This window comes from Manis pentadactyla, chromosome 3 (genome assembly GCF_030020395.1).
Source record: "Manis pentadactyla isolate mManPen7 chromosome 3, mManPen7.hap1, whole genome shotgun sequence".
Classification (NCBI taxonomy): domain Eukaryota; kingdom Metazoa; phylum Chordata; class Mammalia; order Pholidota; family Manidae; genus Manis; species Manis pentadactyla.
In genome coordinates, this window is record NC_080021.1 from 48,352,981 (window position 1) to 48,362,116 (window position 9,136).

Sequence of the window (9,136 nt, forward strand, 5' to 3'; positions counted from 1 at the left end):
CGACAGTATTGCATAGTTCTTTTCTCTATAAACACACTGACAAGCCTCTCTTCATATGTGCCAACATTTAAACATTTTGAAGATAGAGGTGGCGAGCGCAAAGACGTCTTCATAGCTATCTGGTATAGTTCAGCTGAGTTGTTACTTACATGGGTGAGAAAATGCTGTTTGGTGTCCATGTAGTCACCATCCAGGACATGTTAACCGCTCTGCTGGGGATGGGGAACACCAGTCCTGCCCTCGGAAAGCCTACCACCCCTGGCTCCACTTAGGAATAGTAAGCAAATTCCCTCTTTAATCTCACTGTACTTTCTCACTGCAGGTGCCCAGATGGCTTTCTCCATGCCTGTTTCCAAACACACTGGTGCACCCGGAGTATCTGAGCAGTTGTCAGCTGCTCCCCTTTGAGCTGAGCTCTCTGGGAAGGGGTTAGTTATTATCGTTGTAGCGCACCTATTGACAAAGCACCTAAAACCCTTATTTGAGAGTGTTAATATTATCACTAAAGTTAACTAGGATAAACTTTTCAGGAAACAAAGATTTTTCTAAAAAAAACCATGGTAACAATAAATTATCTGCTTAGAATAGAAAAATATGAATGTTAATTTAGAATCACATGTAGTCTCACTTTCCAGAATAAAAAAGCTGTTGACATTTTTGTGTAACTGTATAAAATGTCTATTTATAAATGCAAAATATAGATTATAATGATCATATAGTTATGAATCTGGTTTTTTTATTGGAGCATTTTTCATATCATTGAAGTTATAATGGTTGCATAATACTCCATTATTTTTTAAACCATTCTTCTGTTGTACTGTAGTACTGCAGAGCTCTGCATCTTTGTAATTTTCATCAGTTCTAATACTCCTATGACTAACATTTTTATACATGATCTCTGTCTTCATTTCCAATTATTTCCTTAGGATATATGCCTAGAAGCAGATGAATACCTACGTTAAAACCTATGAGTTCTTTTAAGTCTCTCAGTTACAGAATGGCAAAAATGTTTTCCAAAGTTGTTATGCCAATTTGAATTTCCACCAGAAATTTTTAAGAGCCTCTGAGACCAAGAGTTCTTTTTTTAAAATCTTATAAACATTAAAGCATCTTGGAAATTAAAAAATGTATAGTTTTTCTAAACAATCTTCCTTTCAACTGAATGCTTTTACACACTACTCTTTGTACATTTCTTTGCATAGTATATGGCCTGCGCTACAAGAAAGACAAATCTTTTCCAGTACAGTAATTTTGACCCCATAATGGACTATGAAAGCTATGGCTTCTGTCGCCACAGCATGACTCCTATTCCTTTTTTTTTTTTGCTTGTAGCACCCTGTTTTCCCTTCAGAAAATAACCCCTCTCTCATTTCTGTGGTCCCGAAGAGCTCTCGCTCAAACTGCCATACCTTCCCCTAGATACAAGAGGTAGAGCGTATGACTCAAGGTCAGCCATTCCAACCATACGACATGATTCTGCCAGAGGCAATCAGAGTGCTTCCTAAGACTTTTCACTTGAGCTAGCGGAGATCCCAGGAGAGTGTGCAGGAAGCCCTCCTGACTGCCTCACGCGGAGAGCCTGCCTGGAGAACGAAGTCACGTAGAAACAAGAAGCACAGAGAGAGAACCCGAAGGGTAATCTCTGATTTCCAGGATGCTGCTGTACCTGAACTTGGTTTTGTTCCTAGAGTTCTAAGTTTCATGAGACAATTACTATTTAACTCAATCTGACTATAGATGGTTTTTGGAACACTTTCAAGCAAAAAGAACCCATTTGAATATTCACTCCAAACTTTTCCAAAGAGCATAGGAGGTATGAAATCTTAGGCCAAGTAAGAACTACATTGAGTGGAATGTGGTTCCAGGGATTGGTGGAAGAATGTATCAGTTTGAACAAAACTACATACACACAAAATGGAACCAATTCTCAGCTTAAAGAAAATGAAAAGGCATATAGAAATGCACACGTTCAGTCTTACACATTACATGCCTATCTTTCTATAAATACAAAGTAAGGCAGCTCCTACTCAAATCCCACATCATGACAGTCACTGAAGAAGGAAGGAGGCAACTGGAAGACATGCCCTCACATCAAAGAGTCACTGATCTAGTCTGACAAAATGTATATATGTATATTTCTTGTTGCTTGATTAAAACCTAAAAGTGATCAAAGTAGCCTGCACTCTGAAGCATGTTCAACTAGGATGTTTTTTGAATATAAATTTCACATAGAACCACACACAGGATCAACACATTTTCCTCATTTAGACTCTGATGCTGTGCATCCTCTGAAGGTATATAATATGGAAAATATCATGGGGGTGATGGAAATACCAATGAACTGACAGTCAGGAGACCTGTGTAGTCTCGGTGTTGGCCTCTAGTTGTCACACGACCCTGCGCTAAGCATTTACCTCTTTGAGTTCCAGTTTATTCATCTGTACACCAAACAATTTAAACTTCATAGGCTCTAGCTGTTAGAGCCAGAGATGATTCAAAATACTACACCTCAGAATAAGGAATTAGAATTGTCCCTAGAAGCTACTTTTAACACTCATCTTATCTCAAAACCTTGATGAATCCCCTGAGCTCTCTAGACAGAGATATTCAAGATGGTTGAAAATAAGGAAAGATAAAGGATATAATACGCAAACACTAACAGTAAGCCGGTATAGCTATATTAATAACATTACTAAATATACACATATAATGTAACAAATTATTGTAATGTCCATGCCTCATACCCACTATCCAGATCAAGAAGCGAGTATTGCTGGCACAACCAGCCTCCACCTGAAACCACTCTGTGTCTCTTACTGATCACAGTAGTTTCCTTCTCTCCTTGAGATATGCCTGTGACTTTAGGGCAATTCTGTTCTTGCTATACTTTATTTATTTACCACCATTGTTTTTCAACTTTATATGAAACAGAATCATAGTATATACATTCTTTGTTATTTGCTTCTTCAACGTAACTTTACATTTGAAAGATGATGTAGCCAGTTGCAATTTAATTTTATGACTGTATAATATTTCATGTGTGCCAGTTGTTGATTTACTTTCTCTGTTAGCCTTCTTGTTCTGGCTGTGTGATAGGGGAAACACAGGATTCCCACTCTTTGCGAACTTCTAACAGTTTCTTCGGTTTACTGTTCCCTAGTAATTATTCGTCTTACAGCTTTGCTTACTCTTTGAGTTTTCTCCTTACCTTCACTCAAATAGGTAGTCAGATAAAGACAAGGAAATCCCTATGCATTTTTCTACAACCCTTTGCATAGCTCCATCCTCTGTGACACTCTACCTGCAAATTCTCTGTCTCCTGACTTAGTAAAATCGCTGAGCTCTGTTAGGTTCCCCATGCCTGTAACAATTCAGAAATGACTGCCAGACGTGTAGCTGCCTTCAGCACAACACAAACACATAAGCAGCTTTAGTGCTCTGATATTTTGTTTATTCTGCTTGTTTTCCTAGATTAAACTTTTTAAATATTTAATAATTGGTATGCAGCTTCCCACATCATATATAATACATAGATAAATTAATAATTATAAAATACAGAAAGATAACAATATATATTATTCCACCAATTTATGTTTATATATAAAATAATGCATACCATATTGTATATATAATATATATGGGATGAGTATGACATTTCACTATACCTTACTTTTTCCAGCAAAGGCAGGAAACCAAATAATCTGGCTCACCATTCCCACAAATAGAATTCTTTCAACCAATTTCTTAAAAAACTGAAATCATAAAAGGTGAGGGAAATGTTCTTGTCTTCCTTCTCAGCCCTGGTCCAGTGAGAGGCAGTGATTCTGGGTATCTACTCTGAAGACCAAACTCTCCCTCAAGTGAGCGGCTCTGAAGTCCTATCGCCCCACACGCCTGCTGCAGCAGGTGGCTCCTCAAGGCAAATGTGTTTTATTGCTCTGTTTCTCAAGGCACTGAAAGTCATCACACATGGCCGTGTCTCCCTCTAGCACTTTTAGTCAAAGCCTTCTCTAAACCTCACCAGTTAAGTACTCTTTTGAGAGGCTTTTGCATTTCTTTAATGTCTTTGGCCAGAAAATAAGAAAATACTTAAGAAATAACTAAAGACATCTCAATGAGATAAAGTAAGAATTAAAGACAACTGCTTAGTCATTAGATACATCTAAACTTATTAGCCACAAAAATCTCTGCTCTCTGTGTGTTATTCTTCTAATCATTCTGGTTTCTGTTGTGTGGGCCGGGCTGAGGCCAGACTGTACTGTAGCTCAATTACCGGCTATAGTATCAGTTATACATTACAAGACAGCATCATAGTGGATGACTGAGGAGTCTGTGCTGGAGTGTAAAAAAGTTAAAAGGTCAGAAAGGGAAACAGAATCAGGGCTATTGAGAGCTTTATAGGTCATTAAAAGGATTTTAAAAGCCATATGCTGTCTAGGAAGCAGCCAAGCTAGAGATGGTAAGATGGGAGAAATATGATCTGTAGATCAAGTCATAGTAACAACGCTGGCAGGAGCAGCGTTCAAAACCATCTGTAGCCAGTTTAGCAAACAATCTGGAATGCCACCAGGAACAAATTAAAATAGTCAATCCTGGAAGAAATGAAAGCCTAGCATGGATGAGTGAAATGTTGCTTGCTGGAGAATGCAGAGCCTGTAATCTTACAATATTCTAGAAACCATAAAAAGAATTTTTCACCACCAATGTAATATGGAGATTAAAAGTTAAATTGAGAGCCATAAAAAGAAACATGCATGGCAGGGCCGCCACTCCAAGGCAATGAACATGGATTCCAGTCCCAGTGGTCCTGCCAGCTTAAGGCTCAACCAGGAAGGAAAGCGTTGTGCTGTTCGGTCTCAAAGGGACACTGCTCACCTGGCCAGCTCTAGAGGCGCAATAATGTCGATGGCAATCGTTAATTTTGGGAATTAAAAATTTGAATAATTTCATTTTATAATACCTGAGATGGATTTTTAGATCAAAATGGCATAGAAACTGCAACATGATTTGTTAATATTTATTGAGGATGAACACATATCATTTAGTATATGTACATTGATTCTTTATAGTAATGAAAAACAAAAAGAGATATGATCACTAACATTTACTAAATACTTACTGTGTGCTAACACAGTTCTATGTACTTTATAAAAAGTCCAAGGTAATTCTAACACCATTGTTATGATGTATCTTGCTTTCTTTAGGCTGTCAGGTTGTCATGTTACTATTTCTCTTCTTAGAATCATGATAAAACAAAAGCCTTCAAATATTCATCTAAACTTTCATTTGTTGCTTTAACCAAGTATTTAACCAATGTATCTCTGCCCCTTCATGTGTGAGTAACCAAGTATTGCCATCTTGTAGTTAATATATCTCTGCCCCTTCATGTGTGGGTGGGTTTCTGCCCCCATTACTCTCTGTATAAGGATAAATGTAGAGAATAACCATGTGCTTCCATGTCTACCTGAAAGCATGCACAATTCAGAACTTTAAAAGGCAGAGGCTTCCACAGGGAGATTTAAACATCTCCAGCTCTTTGTTCCACGCTTTTCTGCAGTGCTAGAACATCACAGTTGACTCGAGAAGTGGTCTGCTCCAGTTGTTTGCAGAGATCCGAGCACGGTTTCTCTTCCCTCTTGGCAATGTCAGTGAGGCACTAAGGAAAGAAGTTACAGGCTAACTAGGCAGAGATCACTTAGTATTTGAACTCCACCTCCCAAAGCTCTACCTCATTGTATGGCTTTCTTAAAGTTCTATGTGCACTCTCTGTCACACTCATAAAGTCTGTCCCTCTTTATTTCAGGACAGAGTTTCAAGTGTTGAACCACAGCACCAACCTGCTGTGTAACATTTCTTATTCACTGTGTTGGCCCTGAAGGAGTATCAACTATGAATCATAGGTGATTTGGAAGTGGGTTTACACCTCCTCAGAAATAACACCCACCCACACATGAAGGGGCAGAGATACATAAACTACAAGATGGCAATATTTGGTTAAAGCAACAAATGAAAGTTTAGATAAATATTTGAAGGCTTTTGTTTTATCATGATTCTAAGAAGAGAAATAGTAACAGGAATTACTCACTTGCAAAGAAGCCAGATCTTATATGTGAATTTAGAGAATGATTAAAAAGTCAGTTAGATTTACATATGATTTTTCTCTACCAATATATATGTAAGTGAAAATACACACACACACACACACACACACTATCTACTCTGAAAATAACTGACATTTATATTAGCCATGCAGGAAGTTTAGCAAATCGAAAAAATAATCTCCTTTTCCATGACTCAGCAAATACACTCCCAGCTATAGATTCAAAGGAAATGAAAACAGATACCCACACAAACCTTGTTCATACATGTTCATAGCAGTATTATTAATACTAGAAAAAATGGGAACAACCTGTGTGTCTATCAACCGATTAATGATACACAAAATATAGTATGCTCATATAATAGAATAGTATTTAGCAATAAAAAAAGAATTGCTGATGCATGCTACAGCATAAATATACCTGGAAAACATTAAGATAAGTGAAAGAAGCCAGTCACAAAAGACAGTTTGTATATTTCCATTTATATGAAATGTCTAGTAAAAAGTAGCTTAGTGATCCCAGGCACTAGGGAGTAGGGAGTGACTGCTCATGGGTGATAAATGTTCTAAAGTTAGGTAGTAGCAATGGTTGCATAACTGTGAATATACTAAAAACTCTGAATTTCATACTTTAAAAAGCAAGTTTTGTGGTAAATGAATTATATCTCAATAGTTATAAAAGTATATAACTATGATAAGATTTAGAATAACATAAATTTGTGGATTCATGGAAGCAACATACATCAAGAGAAAACCATTGGCTAGAGACATGTGGCAAATACAATTAGGACAATTTTGATACAATTCCAATCTAGGGGTTATTAACTTTTAAAAGTATATAACAAATTAGAAAAAGAGAAAAAAAGAATATGTGGTCAGATCAGCTTCCATAGGCAAATTATTGCAAATTCCACTTGAAATTTGAGGGTCACTCCAGTAAGCAATTTTAAAATATTATTTACTAACATTATGACTGGTCTTTCATTTCAAATGAAGAAAAAAACCACTAGAACAAAAAGTTAAGCTAAATATATATTCTATCATTTATGAGAAGATGTCATTTCTTTTAATTTCACAGGTCTATTTGAAATAGGCCCATATGATACTATGTGTGACTCTTCAGAAGAGGACACAAGGACTGATATTCAGCTGGACAACTGGTGTGACCATACTAGTTAAAATAATGAAATAGTCTATACTGGCTTATAAATAGCCTCTTCCTTTAGCTTCTTAGTGCCTTCCTGTTGACCTGAATCCAGACCTCTATAGGGTTGAAAAATTGTTGTCCACACAATGCAAATCCATGGAGATTTAATATTAGAGCAAAGAAAACAAAATAGAGAACAGAAAAACACTAGAGAAAAAGCAAGAACACCAAGAGCTGGTTCTTCAAAATGATCAACAAAATTTTTGCTCAATTAACTAAGAAAAAAGACATAACTATTTTATAGGAATAAAGAATAATAAAAAAAAAGAACACTGTGAACACTTGTGTGCTAACAAATTGTATAATCTAGATGAAATGGACAAATTCCTAGAAACATACAACCTACCAAGACTGAATCATGAAGAAATAGAAAATCAGAATAAAACTATAATTAGTCAGGAGACTGAATCAGGAATCAAAACTGAAGCAAAGCAAAGTCCAGGACCAGTTGGCTTCACAGAAGTCTACCAAATGTTTAAAGAATTAGCACCAATCCTTTCTAAACTCTGCAAAAAACCAAAGGGAAGGGAGCATTTTCTAAATCATTCTATGAGAGCAGCATTATTCTGATACCAAAGCCAGACAAAGACACACAAGAAAACAAAACAACAGACTAATATCTCCTATAAATATTGAGGCAAAAGTCCTCAAAAAATACTAGTAAACAGAATTCCATAGCTTATTAAGAGGAGTATATGGGATGATGTGTGATTTTTTTTCCTGGAATGCAAGGATATTTCAAAAAATGAAAATCAATCAGTGTAACACACCACATTAACAATGATCATGTCAACAGATGTTGAAAAGGTATTTGACCAAATTGAACACTTTGACAATCCTAACACTCAACAAACTTCGGTCTTTCTCTTTTCACCATCTTGGAGCCTGTAGAAGCCTGTTGGGAACAGGACTTCTAAAATGACAAATATGTGTAGAAGGCTGTAGTCCAAAGCCATTTTTGTTGGCTATAAGTGGGGTCTCCAGAACCAAAGGGAACATATAGCTCTTCTTAAAATTGGAGGTGTTTATCCTTGAGATGAAACTAACTCTACCTAGACAAAAGATGTGCTTATAAGTACAAAGCAAAAAACAACACAGTAACTCTTGGTTTCAAACCAAACCAAACCACAGTAATCTGGAGAAAGGTAACTCATGTTCATTGACACAGTGACATGGTTCATGCCAAATTCCAAAACCACATTCCTGTTAAGGCATTTGCACACAGAATACATGTGATCTATACCTCTCAAGGGTTTATTGAAAAAGTCAATTAATAAAACTGTGGGGAAAAAACCAGGAAGGAAAGTACCTCAACAAAATAAAAGCCATATATGAAAACACCCATGGCTAATATCATACTGAAAGATGAAAGACTGAAAGCTTTTCCTTTAAAACCAGGAACAAGGCAAGACTGCCCATGTTGACCACCTCTATTCAACATAATATTGGAAGTCCTAACCAGAACAAGCAGGCAAGAAAAATAAATAAAAGGAATCCAAGTTGGAAAGAAAAAAGTAATGTCAAATTATTCATAAATGGTATGAATAATTTCATATAGTCTGTAAATTTGAAAAGGTTAGATCTAGAAACTCTAAAGATTAAAAAATTATTAGAGCCAATAAATGAATTCATCATTCATTTATTAACATACAAAAATCAAGATCAACACACAAAAATCCATCATGTTTCTAGACACTAACAATGAATAAACTGACAAGAAAATTAAGAAAACATGTTATGTGTATTTTACCACAGTAAAAATTATTTTTATTGTGATATCAAGCATGGAATTGGCTGACTTGCAGATGGTACTATCAAGAAACAGAAAC

At 36.2% G+C, this 9,136-nt stretch overlaps 1 pseudogene; it reads left to right on the forward strand.

Moving 5' to 3' along the window:
* Window positions 1-8,234: 8,234 nt before the first annotated feature.
* Window positions 8,235-8,581, forward strand: LOC118935880 (60S ribosomal protein L35a-like; annotated as a pseudogene).
* Window positions 8,582-9,136: the final 555 nt, after the last annotated feature.